The following is a 16,841-nucleotide window of genomic DNA, read 5'->3' on the forward strand; positions in this document are numbered from 1 at the left end:
CCTGACAAAACTTGCTAAGAAGAATTTTCCCAACTATCTGAGTTGGTTTAATAAAAGATATCACATTTACCCAAAGAACCTTGTCTGCCTAAAGGACTGAAGGCACAAAAGGAACAGGGTGACCACCACGGGGCATCATGGTCCCTCTTGGGGTCTTTCACATTACACTTGTGACACAATAGAATTACGCCAGGTGAGACGTCAGCTCACTGAACGTAATCCTCACTTGAAAGATAAAGCAAAGCTGGAGTGACCTCTCCAGGGCACAAAAGCCTGGGCAGTGTATATGGAAACGCTGACTTGCCCACACACCAGTGTCCCCCTCTCAGCCTTGGTGGTTTAATTCAAAGGAAAGGCAGGTGCTAGTGTGTTTGGAAGCAGCTTGGATGCAGGACCTGCTGGAGGACACCCATTTGTCTGCCTACTGGGGCTTCCATCCTGGACTGGCTTCCGACCAGGGTTAAAGAGCCCAGTCTACCCTATCGTGGAGTGGAGATTACAGAAACTGCTAAAACAGGACAAGCAATATTAATGGGAGACTTCAACTATTCATACATACATAGACTATATCCAGGGAAGAACCACCATTTGCCCCCCTACGTGAAGAACGGATCATTCTGACTGGAAGGAAAAGGGGTGGGAGTCTCTTCCAGTCTTATGGAACTGCAGAGGCTTTGATCTTCTTGACATGGGCCACAGTTCCTGGCAAGTGGTAGATGAGCTTCTTTGAGGAAAGCTATCCAGTCTGTGCCCATATACAAGGGAAGCCAAGCAAAGGCATGTGACCCTGCTCAGACTTGGGAAGAACCAGACCCCCAAGAGACTGACCCTTACAGAACCAGGCTTTGATGCCAGTCGGTGATCACAACTGCCACAGATACTTTAAAGGGCGCTGGCCAGTCACCAAGTCAGGCAAACACAATAGCAGGGTCATACTCAAAACATCCTCTGTAACCCTCTTACATGTGATTCCTCCATTGTGCCTCTCACTAGCCTGATGGGCTCTTCAGGCTAAGGGGGGAACAAACAACTTTCAATTTCTCTTGCCCCAGCCCCTTACAGTCCAAGCAATTCCAATAGAAACCTTGGCCTTTTTCATCAGAAAGAAGAGAATCCCATCTTCCTAAACATGAGACACATTACACTCACTTCTAGTTATGGAATATCCTCAGGTATAGAGCCAAGATAAAAAAGTTCCTTTAAGTCATTTGTAGAAGTTTTTGAAGTGTTAATAATATTAGCATATGTATTTTGAACACATTGCGCCCCCACCCAGTAAACCTTCAGCATAGAACCTGTTCTACCCTCCCACACAGAGGTCAATTTTGTCTCAAATGCACATCATTATACAGCAGGACTTTTAATCTCAAGATATTTTTGTCACTTGTACAAATCCTGTTTTCCACTCTAGTAAACCATTGAACACCACAGTAAATAAACACCTTTTCAACATGCAATTCTTGTAGAGTTTGCATTAAAATACCAAAACTGACATTAGAATTTCTACTATATCTTGAACCCTCAAAAGAGCTGGGGAAATATAAAAGCTAAAGGCCAGATAAAAAGGTTGTCTTGGCTATAAGCATTCATCCGGTATGATTTATGGATCACATTTAATAGCATTAAATGCCTCCTTTCATATATCACAGTTTCAGATGAAAACAAGAATAAAAATACTGTGTGCGCGCAAAAGCTGAATGACTGCATAACAGGCTGGCAATCTTTGCCTGCAATACCCAGCTTTGTGACTAGGTAATTTCCCTGCCATGACCATATACAGTGGGTGTTGCTAACTAACCCCTGTGTTATTCCATCTGTAATACCACAGAAGGGAGGTGGGGATGTCCCTTGGAGGAGAGAGGATTTAAGGTGTGGGCTGAGCAGTTTTCAGAGAGGGACTCTGGGGACTACTAAATTGGAGAAGTTCTGATCTGGATTTTGTGTTGATACATTCCTGTGATAACTAAAACAGATCCCAGGACGCTTGTAAGTGTTGCTCTACTACAATTTACATAGACAGTACTTGGTATAGGGTGAGGAAGCCACTGACTACAAATGAGGGTCATGGTAGATAACCAAATGAATGTGAGCTCACCGTGTGATGAAGCGTTTAAGAGAAAATGGTGGTCCCTGTGTGTATAAGTAAGTAGGGAATTCTCAAACGTGGCAATAGTAAAATCATTACTGAATGCTGTATCCAGCTGCAGTGTTCCCACTTCAAAAAAGAAAGCTGACAAACAGGAAAGAGCTACAAGAATAATACAAAGACTAGAGAATCTCCCTTAAAAGACAAAGGAAGCTCAGTCCTTTTTGGTTACCAAAGAAAAGGCCCAGAGAGGTTTCTTATTCATGATCTATAAGTGACTACATGGGAAAGAGTGCTGACAGTAGAAGGTGTTTTAATCCACTTCTTAGGATCACAGCCTTGACATGGTGGAAAGGCCTTTGTGCTACCAATGACATTGAGAGAATGCTGTCTGGAGTTTTATATTCCTGGTAGGGTCACCCATGATGGCAATGTCAAGAGCAAAGTTTACAGACTAATAGCAGTCCAAAAATAAAAAAAATATAAGTCCTCAACAGCAAAGTAGGTGGATGAAGAAAGAATATTTTACAATGGCTGCAAAGGTTGAGGAAGACTGAAGTGGAATAGAAACCTCTGGTCATCTAGGTTTTCCTTGCCATTGGATTAAGTTTTCCTTTCTATGAAATATTGAGTGGCAATGGCATCCCCACATTAAAAAGGAACACATACAGACATCTTCCTTTAATAGCGAGTCCTATGGCAATGAGTAATTACCAAAAGCTCCTAATCACAGACCTACATGAAGGTGATGATTATGATGACCATTTTGTACTGGGAACTGAGACAGGTGTGCAATTTGGCAACTACCGTTGTGATGGAGCAGGCCTATTTATGATCCACTCTGTCCATCCCATATGGGGATGGGAATAGAAAAGATGCCCTAAATGTAGCCTGTCTCATTTCACCTGACTGGAAAACTGCATCCAATGGGGCCTCTCTATCTGCAGTCCAAATCAAGTAATGAAGTTTGCAACTTGGAATGTCTGCACCCTGATGGACAACCCTCAGGGTGACTGACTGGAGTGAAGGACAGCGCTCGTAGCCAGAGAACTTGAATGATTTGATATTGACATCACTGCGCTTAGTAAGACTAGGGGCAGCTCACAGACCATGGTGGCTACACCTTTTTTGGAAAGGAAAGGCTGAAAAAGACAAAGAAATTTGTGGTGTTGGCTTTGTTATTAAGACCAAGACTGTTATTCAGATGCCAGAATGTCTAGTTGGCATCAACAAGCATCCCTCATGACCCTTCATCATCAGCTGAACAAAAGACAACATGTAGAAGTTATCAGTGCATATACACTGACCCTTGAAGCACATGATTTTCATAGATTTCTAGGGTCGGAAAGGACCTTGAAGATCATCAAGTCCGACCCCCTCCTCTAGGCAAGAAAGAGTGCTGGGGTTAAGTAAGCCCAGCTAGGTGCTTGTCTAATCTCTTCTTGAACACCTCCAAGGTAGGAGAGAGCACCAACTCCCTTTGAAGCCCATTCCAAATTTTGGAACCCTCAAAGAATTTCTTCCTGATGTCCAATCTAAATCTGTTCTCCTTTAGTTTGTGGCCATTATTTCTAGTAATCCTGAGGGGTGCCCTGGTAAATGGAGCACCCCCTATTCCCTGCTGATCCCCCGATGAATTTGTAGACAGCCACAAGATCACTCCTCAGCCTTCTCTTGCGGAAGCTGAAGAGATTCAGGTCCCTCAGTCTGCCTACATAGGATCTTACCTGCAGGTCCTCAACCACAGCCCTTCTCTGAACCCTCTCGAGGTTATTCACATCCCTCTTGAAGGGCGGAACCCAAAATTGGATGCAGCACTCCAATTGAGGTCTCACCGGTGCTACACAGAGGAGAAGTATCACCTCCCTAGACCTGCTTGTGATGCACCTACTAATGCAAGAAAGAGTGCAGTTAGCCTTACTTATTACCTCATCACATTGGTGACTCATGTTCATTTTTGCATCGACCAAGACTCCAAGATCCCTTTCCACTGCTGTGGTACTCAGAATGGGACTTACCAGTCCACAGGTGTATTGGAGATTCTTTCTCCCCAGGTGCAACACCCTGCACTTATCTTTGTTAAACTGCAACCTATTCTGATCCACCCACTTCCCCAGTCTGTCCAAATCCACCTGAATTTGCTCCCTGCCCTCCAGTGTGTTTACTATACCCCATAGTTTGGTGTCTTCTACAAATTTGAGCAGAGTGCATCCCTGGCATCTGGTTAACTACAGCATAGTTTGTGCCCAGAACCGTCACAATCATCAGAGCTTTGATAAATACACAGATGATTGATGGAAAGATCTCTTTAACATCAACTGGTTATGTTCCAAAGCCAAGAAAATCAACACCTCCATTACTGATTTTCAATACACTCATAACTGTGTTGTGTGAAGAGATCCAAGTCACTCTTGATTGCTTTTGTGAAGCATATGAAATGCTTGGGCTCACTGTCAACTTCACAAAAAACAAAATCCTTTACCAATGGATCCCATGCATCAGTACAGGCTGGGGGCTGACTGGCTGGGTAGCAGCTTTGCAGAAAAGGACCTGGGGGTTACAGTGTACAATAAGCTGAACACAAGCCAGCAGTGTGCCCTTGTTGCCAAGGCTAACGGCATACTGGGCTGCATTGGTCAAGGGAAGTGATTATTCCCCTTTATTCAGCACTGGTAAGGCCACATTTGGAGTGATGTGTTCAGGTTTGGGCCTCCCACTACAGAAAGGATGTAGAAAAACTGGAGAGAGTCCAGCACAGAGCAACAAAAATGGTGAGGGGGCTGGGGGATATGACTTATGAGGAAAGACTAAGAGAACGGGGCTTATTTAGTCTAGAGAAGAGCAGACTGAGGGGAGATTTAATAGCAGCCTTCAAGTACCTGAAGGGGGGTTCAAAAGAGGATGGAGCTAGGCTGTTCTCAGCGGTGGCAGATGACAGAACAAGGAGCAACAGTCTCAAGTTGCAGCAAGGGAACTTCAAGTTAGATATTAGGAAGAACTTTTTCACTAGGAGGGTAGTAAAACACTGGAACAGGTTAGCCAGAGAGGTGGTAGAAGCTCCATCCTTGGAGGTTTTCAAAATCCCACTAGACAAATCTTTGGCTGGGATGATCTAGTTGGGGATGGTCCTACCTTGAGCAGGGGGTTGGACTGGATGACGTCCTGAGGTCCCTTCCCACCCTAGCTTTCTGTGATTCTATGATTCAACCCACTCCAAACCAACCAGCTACTCCTCCACATATTACAATTAGAGAGCAATCCTTGGAGAGTGTTGAGCATTTCACCTACCTGGGTATCCTGCTTTCCCAAAACCCCCCCCATAAACAATGATATTCAACACCAGATAAAATCTGTCATTGCTGCCTTTGGATGACTCTGAAATCATGTCTTCAGTGATCATGATATCAGGCCCTACACCAACTTTTCATTTACCAGGCTGTTGTAATCCCTATCCTGTTGTATGGGTGTGAAATTTGAATGACATATGTATTGGAAATGCCTGCAAGCCTTGGAATGTTTCCATCAGTGATGTGTTTGGACAAGTCTCCATATCAACTGGACGGACAATGCCAACATTCTGGCTCAAGCAACCACCATCAGCATTGAAACCATGTTTATGTGGCACCAGCTCTGTTGGACAAGACATATCATACAGATACCTGCTAATCAGCTCCCCAAACAGGTCCCATACTCCCAACTCAATGATGGTCACTGCTTTGGACGCGGGCAAAAGAAGAGATTCAAAGACACCTTGAAGGACAATCTGAAGAAATGCAACATTAACATCAATACCTATGAGACTCAAGCACTGAATCATTGCCATGATAGTGCCATGATATATGACAAGGCATCAATCATTTCGAGCAAATTTTCATCACTAAGGAGGCAGATGAATGAGAGTGACAAAGGAAAAGAGCTGTGACCCAACATCACCAGGGTGAACTCCTTCCTTCTGGAACCATTTGCTACATCTGCAGTTGAACATGCAGATCTTGGATTGGCTTCCTCCGTCATCTGTGGATTTAATGATGGCTTTCCTATTTATTGGAAGACTGTCATCCTCATATTGAGGGACTGCAGCCATTGGCTTTCATCCAGCAGGCAAAGTCATAATGGGTTTCAGTGGTCAGAAATAAAAGCTAGACAAATTCAGACTAAAAACAAGGAATACATTTTAAATAGTAAGGATCATTAACTACTGGAACAGTTCAGCTATGGGATTGATAAGTTCTCACCCCAGACTTACAGCAAGATCTCATTCAGCTACAAGTTATGGGTTTGAAAATTACATGGCCTATGATAGACAGGAGATCAGATTAAATGATTATGATGGTCCCTTTTGGCCTTCAAAATCTGTGATAGCTCTTCTTTGCACTGTTTTCCAAAAAGGTAAAAACCTTTAACTGATTTGGAGCCATGAAGTTACACACATGCCAATGTAATAACATAATATTAATATTATTACCCTCATCCTCCACTTATTTCCTTCTGTTGTTACACTGATTTGTCATGTGTCATCTTTAATTAGACTGACCCCTAATTAGAATGACACCCAATTGGCTGATTGCAAGACCTTCCAGACTAAAAGTATGAGCTCCCTTCTCTTGAGCTAAAGGAATTAATTCTCCAGCTGGCAACTGTAGTAGGCTCTTTATCCTCTTGTGTGGACAACTTATTAGAGGAGAACAAAGACACATCGACCTCACGTAGGGTAGATGAGATTTTGGAGGTGAATACTATGTCTTCCTAAACATTTATACAATATTTAGCAAAGCAAACTCCAATACCAATTGGGATATTATTATACAGATTAATTACCAGTGCTACTAAGAGAGTGGCTGAGTTAGTTATTTTTTTTAGATGAAAAAGCAGTAAAAGCCCTCCCTCCACATCCTCCTGAAGTATTTAACATCCTTCAGCTACATTAAAAGACCCGTTGTTGAAAAGTTTATATGCTCCTTAAAAGAAGGGATGATAACATGAGCTGCTTATTAGCACCACAGAAAATGCTTCTCAAGTGCATAAAGACTTCAAGGCAAAAGTCTTTGGTTAAGATATGGACATGAGGGCCAAATAAAGGCTGCTTAGGACTTCCTGAAAAATCAGATTCCTTGAAGATGTCTCAGGCTGGGCTGACAAAGTGAGTCATTCAAAACCCCTTGTCACTTTGAACAATCATTGCTGACATTTGTAAATGCTTAACATATCCTTTCTGTGGCCCTACAAACTGTAAATTACCGCCCCCCTCTTGCCGGGTTTAAAATATCTCTATGCCAGTACCATACTGTACCTTACAGCACAGAACACACGGATGGTGGGGCAAAGATGGCACTTCTGATTCAAGGCCTCATGCTTGTCTAACTGTACAGCCAGCCCACACCCCTATGCTGTTTGTAGTGTGTCCCAGCAGCCCAAGACCTCTCAAATGCAGGACATGCAGCAGCACAGACTCTCTATAGCGCCAGGTGCTGCAGAGAATGCTGTACTAGCTAGCTGTGGGGCTTTCATGGCCCTTAGGTGCTGCTGGAAAGGCATACTGGGGCTGTGGACTGTAGGCCACTTCTCTTTAAAAGCAAAGACATTCATGTTGGTTTACAACCATCACAGGGCAGAATCTAACAATGGAACTTCAGAAGCCCTCCAAAAACAGGAGGCGGCATTGAAGTCCACAGGCAGTATTTTCTATTTAAAATAGTGTGTTTTAATACATCGCTTCTTACATTAACTGTGCACACAGAGAATGCAATGTGGCCAAAATGCCAGGAGAATCTTAACTTTGTCATCTCTTCAATTTTGAGCATTTAGGACAGTCACCTTCACATCATGCCAATATCACAGTTTCTATTTCACTATATATATTTCTAAGCAAAAATCTTTGGAAGATAGGAACATAAGACTAGGAGGCACCTCCCAGGTTCTGAGTAGCATCCTCCACACATGCACGCAACCATATATCCAAAGAGTCCTAAGGGTTGTCCATTCCAACACTTCACACACCATCCTCACACAATGCTTGATGAAAACAAAATAAAAAACATCCTACCGGGTATCACACTAAAAAGCAGGGAGACAAGGACACTACCAGTGGCTTCTCATTGCAATTATTAGACCCTTAATTCTACTAGCTGCTTAAGGGAGACCAAAACTTAATGTTATCTAACAATTGTGAATTTGGAACTGCAGAATTCACTTAATCTCACAGAATCTGCAGAGTTCAGGGGTTTTGAATGACTCACTTTGTCAGCCCAGCCTGAGACATCTTCAAGGGATCTGATTTAAACCAATCAGGGTCCAGTTTGTAACATTTTGTAAAATTAGCTTTCATAAATCTTAAAATCAATAGAAATCTTTCCATATGACTGTTTTTAAAAAAAGCCTGAAAGCAACTGCCCTAACACAAATAATCATTTTCCTGCTGAGTTTGAAGCCCAGACACTGCAGCACCTAAGTATCTGAAAGTCAAGCTGACTACAAACAGGAAACTTGGATTTGCTGGTTCTCAATGAACAAGCTAAGAAAAATGTGCAAGGTAAACAAAGAGCATCCGTAAGGACAAGTCAACTAGATTCCTAAAATGATTCTGATTTTAAAAATCTACGGACGTATTAATATCTGAAGTAAAGACATTTATAATATATGGTTTTCAAACTGATAGTCTTTAGGTTTGCACTTAACATAAGGAGCAGGAGAACACCTGACCACACTCAGGCAATGCACTGTAACATACCAAACCACTCCCTACCCTATATTAGATGTAACTCCTCACCTGGAATTGTTCTCCCTACATGGCTTTCCCATGGGGATACAGCCTATATACACTACAGTGTTACCTGGTTTTTGCTGAGTTCAATATAGTCACCTTGACTGTAGCAAAGAGGAGTCGGTGTGCTCATACATGGCAGTCAGTGTGTTTAGAGAGTGTCTTGTAGCCACACTTCATTCCAGTGTACTAGCAACAATATCCTGTAGCCATGCATCCCAGAGAGTGGTGCTCTGTGGATTATTGCCCACAGACCTCTGGAAGAAAAGGTTAAACTCTTAAAACTCCCATAATCCTCACCTAGAGAATCCTAAGATTCCTTTGGCCATTCCTTTTCTACAGATTCCTTCAGGGTCCTAAAAGCTACCTAGCAATGCTTTTATATTTGTGAGCAGCTTCCATGGAAGTCATCTCTTTCAGCTAATTGTTTCCTGATCTCTTTTTCTATCATGGATTCCTGCCAGAGTGGAACTGGTCCCATGAAGAACTGCCTTTCCTTGGCTCCGTGAGACTATGCCATGCACCAGGCATCCAGGTTCTGCTATTACCAGTACAGAGCCTGCAAATGGAAAGCATAGCAGAAAAAGAAGACCCACCAGCAATACAGTGAGTGCTTCATGATCTTCAGGTAGATGAAGTTTGTGCTATTGAACAGATTGCACTTAATTCCCTGTACTCTAAACCAACACAAATTTCTGGAGTTTTGTGATATAACAGTGCAGTGGACCAACGTTAAGTCCTACACAAAAGGAGTAAAACCTGTGAATAAAAAATAGAACACTACAACTTTGAATGCATAGAGTGTGCTTTTTTTCTCAAAACATAAGCAGGCAAGTCAGAGTCCTGGGATATGGTCTACTGTGAAGGACCCCAGAGATAGTAGACCTGCGGCTTGGTTCTCTTCCCCTCTTCTTTGAACTGAGGAATGCAAGAGGAAAGATTAAGGCAAGCTGCTATTGCTGATGTGCCTGCCCTAACCACCCTGGTTCTCTGGTAAACTGGAGCACATCATAATGTGGAAGGGAGACAGCAGGTGCAGACAGAGCATGCATAGCAAAGGGAACAACATCAGATGATTTTGGAGTTTGGGCATTTACTAGTATGTCTGGAATTTATTGTTCTCCTTTTGCATGTCTCGTACAGAATATTAACAACCATGGCCCGCTTGTCCCTCTATTACGGGGGTGGGCAAAATGCGGCCCGTGAGCCAGATGTGGCCTGCCAGGCCATTCTATCCGGCCTGCAAGGCCCCTAAAAATTTTAGAAAATTAATATTTATCTGCCCCTGGCTGCCTTTCCTGTATCCCTTGATGGCTTGCCAAAACTCGGTAAACAGCCCTCCGCCCAAAATAATTGCTTGCCTCTGCTCTATTAGGATGCTGCCTGTAGTTTTATTGTTTGAGCTCCAGCTCACAGTAGTGGTTATTTTCTGGCCAATGTCACTTCAGAGTTCTGGAATACATTATCCTTTGTTGGTCTTCTCCCAATTTGTAGGTTGACAAATCTGCCCAGAAGTTGTATATGCTTGACAGAGAAGTCTGGACTCAGGATGTGATGTAGAAGTTTCTGTAGACAGGCAAATAAAATTGTCCTATTACTGTCCATGACAACATACTATATTTTTTTCTGCAAAGAGCAGGGAAGAATGGACACATCTATCTCCATTTTTATGTTCTGAGTTGAACTTCACACCACTTCATGAAAAAAGCAGGCAGCTTCATGGCGAGGTTATTTGAGCCTCTTATTTTTCCTTCAGTAGGTGCTAAGGAGAGTTATTCTGTGTTCAGGATCTCAGAGGGCTTAGACCTGATGCAAGATATCTGGAACTCCTCAGGCTTGGAACCCATACTCTGGCACTCACTAATCTCAGAGGGGCTTTCCTGAATAGTTACCAGCTGTGAAGGGCATTGGTGGTGTCCATTAAGTGTTTTGGACTCATACAGAAGCAATGGAAAATCTGTACTTCTTCATAAATGGCTAACATAGGGATATTCTTGCAGACCTTTCTTGTTGCCATTGGCCATCTTCAGTCCCTTAATTTTCTCCTGACACTTGTTCCTGGTCTGGTTTATGCACAGCAAGGCACCTTGAAATCCTACCACCTTAAAACCTTTTGGTTCCTGCACTTTTCATGCCTTGGTCCAAAATGCAAGCAGAGCTATGACATGGCCACAGGCCATGTGGAAGCCAGCTCCTAGTTACTCTTCACCAGTCATTGTACATCAAGAATATGCGTTACTGTATAGTGAGAGGATGTCACTGATACATAGCTCTCTTGTAGGTCTGTGAAATATAGATGAAATACAAATATATAGGACCATGCAATACGGATTTATCCCAGACCCACTATAGGTTTGTATGATTCAGCTATGCTACGTAAATAGACGTGATATTGTCATGGATTTATCAGGAACCAGAGATGGTCCTACACAAATTATGGAATCTCCTTTGTTGGTCGTCTGTCTGGGTGAGATGGTTTTTGGAAGAGTACATCCTTTTTTTGTTTAAGGTGTTGGAGTAGATGATTCCAAGGTCCCTATCAGTTCTCTGATTCTAATGATTTGGGGAACTAGTTTACTTTAGGCCTGTGAGAAGCGGCTAGCGTTCACTTTGGATTCGGGGGACAGTGATTCAATTCGGTGATTCGAATCACTGTCCCGAATCGATTCGGCCAAATCTCCGAATCAGCCCCATCCCCTGCCTGCTCCGCCAGCCTGGCAATGGCTGCCCCGCCTGCGCCAGCTCCCAGCACTTTGAAAAAAAAATGACCTGACTCAGCAGGTGCTGCTGGGCAGGGGGTGATCCCCACTGTCCCATGCTGTGTGAGGGGCTCTTCATGAGCCCCCTGACCTCCCCCTGCTCCCCCAGATCCCCATGAATGCCCCGCCTGCTCTGGTTCTGGCCCTTTTAAGAAAAGCCCCCCTGAGAAAACCCCTGGACTCACCGTTCCTGCTGGTGGGGGGCGATCCCCACTGCCCCCACTGCCCCGTGCCACGTGGGGGTCTGTGCATGAATCCCCAAAACCCTGAGGCCGCTGCAGGAGAGGAGTCCTTGGGCTTTTCTCCATTTTATTTTAAAGGACCAGAGCCACAGTACAGAGCCCCTCAGGCAGCGTGGGGCAGTGGGGGGCGGCAGGGATCACCCCCCGCCCAGCAGCACCCAGTAAGCACTGGGGTTTTCTTTAAAGGGCTGGGAGCTGGGGCAGGTGGGGGCAGCCATGAGGGGGGCTGAGGGGAAGCTGGGGGAGCAGGGAGGGGATGGGGGCTGGCAGGGGTCCCCCCATGGTCCCCTCCCCCACTACTTACCAGGTTGGAGTCTGGGTCCAGCTCCCTGCAGCAGCCACCGGGGACTGCCCGAATCATCGAAGCTCTCCAAATCTTTTCTGAAGTTTTGGAGAGCTTTTAATACATTCAGACCTTTTAATTGGTGCCCTGATTTGAATCAGTTTCAGAGATTTGGCCTCTGAATTGGGCAGAATCTCCTCTGAATCAAATCACAACCTGAAGTTTCGCACAGCCCTAGTTTCGCACAGCCAAAGGAGATGCTTGCTGTGGACACAGCTGACACTTGGGCCCATTGTGGCTGTGTTGGGAAGACAGACAGATGTCTGGTTGTGTTGACCCCTGAACACAAGAGGTGAGCGAGATGCACAGAGAGGTCTATTTGCCATATGCTATATATCGAGATAACCTGGGAAGGTATTGCCTTGTTTTTGCAACCTCCATCCACAGTCCTTAATGTGACTGATCTGGCAAAACCGAACCTCATCTTTCAGTACCTGGCATGACTTGCTATGTGACCTAGGCATAACTGAAGGGCTATTGTGTTCCTACAGAGCGCACGTTTAGGTCATGCTAGAGGGAGTAGTGGGAATGTTAAGGAAAACATCCTTAATAACATTTTCCCACAAAACTTTTCCAAGTAAGTGGAAAGTATCAGTCCTGGCTGAGACTCATTACTAACCAAATTGGGAGTTACTAGGACAAACTGATATACAATACACTAAAAAGTAGAAAAAAGGGTTCAAGAAATAAGACTAAGGTTTTAAAAATGAGACATTCTTTCAAATACCTTCTCTGTTTTGCTTCAGACTTTCAGAAAATAAGTTGTACCCTAGCACAAGGCTGTCCCTGTGTAATGTCAGGTCGCTTGTTTTCAGTTCAGCTCAGAAGGGGTGGAAGGTCAAAACTGGGCTTAGAGAAGATTTGTTGCAATTTTATGGAGAGACAAACTGAAGATGTGAGACACCTGCTGTATGACCATCCCTCAGCACACAAACATCTGAAGTCACGCAGGAGCTTCCTCACCAGCACCCAGCTTCTCAATGCCACACCCAAGGAGACACGACTGCTAGGCCTGTGTGAAGTGGCCAGTATTCACTTCGGATTCAGCTGATTCGGGGGACAGTGATTTGACTTGGTGATTCAAATCACTGCCCTGAATTGATTCAGCCGAATCTGATTCAGAGATTTGGCTGCAGCTGAATCAGATGAATCTCTGAATTGGCCTCATCCCCCGCATACGCTCAATGGCTGCCCCGTCTGCTCTCCCAGCTCCTGGTTCTTTAAAAAAAAAAAAAAAGCCCTGACTTATTGGTTGCTGCCAGGTGGGGGCAATCCCTCTGGGTCCTTGCTTTCCTAGACCCTGTGGCTGCCCTGCTCACCCCAGCTCCCAGATCTCTGAAAGAAAAAAAAAAGCCCTGTACTCACTGTCTCCTGCCAGGCAAGAGGGTGATCCCTGCTGCCTTGCCCCACACGGTGCGGGGGGCTCTGTCACAAGCCCCCAGAAGCCCTGAGGCCATTGCAGCAGCTGGTGAGTCGGGGCTTTTTTATTTTAAAGGGCTGGGAGCCGGGGCAGGTGGGGCAGCCATGGTGGAGCTAGGAGAGCAGGCAGGGGTTGGGGTCACTCAGGGAGGCTGGGGCAACAGGCAGGGGATGGGTTCCTCCTCTAGCCCCCCCTCCTCTGCCCCCTACTTACCAGCAGGGAGTCTGGGTCCAGCTCTCTGCGGCAGCAAGCAAGACTGCCTGAATCACCAATGCTCTCCGAATCTTTTCCGAATTGATTCAGAGAGCTTTGAATCAATTCGGACCTTTTAATTAGTCTGATTTGATTCAGATTTGGAAATTCAGCCACCAAATTGGGCTGAATCTCCTCCAAATCGAATCAGCACCCGAAGCTTCACACAGCCCTAATTACTACAGATGTGGAACCAGAGGCTGAAGAAAATATTTGGCAGTGAAAAAATACGCCTTCCAGCGACTGAATCCTTACCACCAGGGGCTGACAAACCATGGCAACGGTGTTGATGTCCACACTGCCTGTGTACCGGAGTTGGACGCTCCAAGGAACTAATGACGAAGTGGGGCTATCCCACTGGTTCAACCACCTGTGACTGCAGCACAGGGCCTCAGACCATGCAATACCTGCTGCACTGCCCGCTGCTTGAAGGCACATGTACAATGAAAGATCTTGCAAAATACAATAAACAAGCACAAGCGTGTGTAAAAAATGGTCAGATATGATATAGAGATGTGAGAAGAAGATGGAGAGACTGGGGTCTCCAATGAAACACTGCGGAAAGATAGTTTCTCTCCATTGCAGGGTGTATATTAGCTAGCTGTGTTGGCTCCTTAGGTCTCTTAGGAAAGGCTGGCATCTTCTTTTTCTCAGGTATCTGCATAGTGCAAAAGGTTACTGGGATCTGAGTCAGCACTGGCACAGCCCAGAAATCCAGAAAGGGGAGTGGGGTGGGGGTCGCAGAGTTCCAGCTAGTCCTGCACCCTCCTCTGACCCCAGACAGAGTATTTTTATCTGACAAAATGGAGTGCCAAGGAGTTTCTCTCTATGTTATGTTCCAGTTTCCAGAAGTAACCAGAATGCCGGTGCTCCCAGGTGCCAGGGAGAAGTTCATGGAAGATGGTTTTGGAATCCTAACCCTCCTGGTGTTATCTCCTAAATGTCCCCTATAAGAGACAATGGGGAGAGGAGGAGAGTGAGAGGTGGGCACATCTTAAATCAAACAAGGATCTATCAGTCCAGCTGCAGATGGTGTAATACATGATAAATGAGTGGCATTAGCAGCTGCTGCTATGCAAAAAGGAGTGATGTTAAAATGTAGCAATCACACCATGCCTAAGGAAATAAAGAATAAAATCCCACAAAGTGGGCAATGGGAATCCAGGCACTGCAGGAGCGAGGACACAGTCCTCTTCCAAAATGTTCTGACATTCAATTACACAGAGTAGTATTGGTGTGGGATTTCAAAACTGGAAAACAAAAGATGCGAGAATTTCTGAGCACAGAGGTAAGACCCAGCTATGCCTGAAATTGGAGCCTATATCCTCAAATATCAAAGATTAAGGTGAAAGTTCTGATATTCCCAAATTCTGCTCTGTAGGACTTGAATTAAGAGTCTGGGAGTCTTGAATTCCTCATTGCAGTCCTGAAGCATCTCAAAGCATAGTTGGGGTGTCAACATTTTCAGGAGGCTGATTTGGGGCGGGAAGGGGTGGGTGGGAGGAGATATAATTCCTGAGGATGGACTTGGCCTCTTCTGTTTTTCATACTCGGGTTACCACGTTGCCAACTGTCCTGAGCTTCCTGTTAACCTTCTGATACCATGAACCCTTTGTTACATTTTGGGACATTTTGACGTGAAGATCTGGAAATCCCTGAACTGGAAAAACAGCTCCTGGCAAATCTCAGCTTGCTTACAAGTTGAGTATTTTGACAATTACCGTTAAAGGCACTTCTTTGTAATGACCTGGACGACTCTACTAAACATGTACTAAATAAGGCAGGATACATAAACTAGGGATGCCCATTGTACTGCCTCCAGAACCACAAGCAGTATTTCATTGGAAGCTGCTGTTTCAAAGGAGGCCTGGTCTGACAATGTAGGCTTAGGCACAACGGGGGAAAAAAAAGCAGCTCCACATTTGAATACATGACAAAAAGGAAAACACTCAACCTGGCTTGAAGAAAACCACTCATCTATTTTAGGAAGTTTCGTTGGGACACTTTGAAATGAACCATCAACTAGTTGGTGCAGGGAGCTGGACTCAATGACGTCCTGAGGTCCCTTCCAACCCTAATTTTCTATGATTCAACTGTAAAAACTATTGTAAGGTTTATAGTAGCTTTCAGAAGTTCCCTACCTTCGCCTGCATTCCCTTTCCAGACTCTCACTCTCGTTCCCCAGGCTGTCATGATGGCATCCTCCCGGCTGCTATTTTATTTAAAAATATTTACACTATAAGTTGGAGGGTAAGGAGCAGCTACGAACACAGGAGTCACCCAACTGGCCCTAAAGGCCGACCCATGGAAATCCCAATGTCCCTCATCAGCAGAAGGTAAAACCACCCTCTCGCCCTTAAACTAGGCTGCACCAGGTAGGCAGAAGGCAGAAACGCAGCAGGAGGGAGGTGAGTGGAGCGGAGGAATAATTTCACCCCGGGGGCCTGGAGCTGGGACTGGAATTTGTCCAGCAGTTAGTTCAGCCTGGCGTTTCTCTCCTGAGCCTGCAAGAGAGGTCTGTTTGCATCCTGAAGTCGCTGCCCAGAGTGGCTTGGCTCACAACCTCTGCTAGCAGCAGGGCAAAGCCGACTCTGCTTCCCCACACCCACCCTCTGAGGAGGGGCTTTCATGATTTTAATTCCCTGCTGGGGGGGGGGAGAAAAGCAAATGAAAGAGCTGTCTATAAAGGGAGCCCTTCCGCGCTGTTGGGGCCCTTTAAGATGAAGGCAAGGCTGTCATCTGGAAGCAGAAAAGTTCTGCGCGGCTCGGGCAGAGCGCAGTGGACAATGCCCAGGTCCAAGGCGGCTGAATCCCCCCCGGGGGCGGAAGGCTCCGGCTCCGGCTCCGGCTCCGGCTCCGGCTCCAGCCCCCACTGAGGCGCGGGAGGAGTCGGCTTCACCTCCAGCCGGCCCCTAACCCTAGCGCGGGGGGAGCCAGGCGGCTGGGGCTGGGGCTGGGCCAGGGGGAGCCGAGCCGCCT

The sequence above is a fragment of the Gavialis gangeticus genome, unplaced genomic scaffold (assembly GCF_001723915.1).
Source record: "Gavialis gangeticus isolate Ggan-Ray unplaced genomic scaffold, GavGan_comp1, whole genome shotgun sequence".
In the NCBI taxonomy this organism is placed as follows: domain Eukaryota; kingdom Metazoa; phylum Chordata; order Crocodylia; family Gavialidae; genus Gavialis; species Gavialis gangeticus.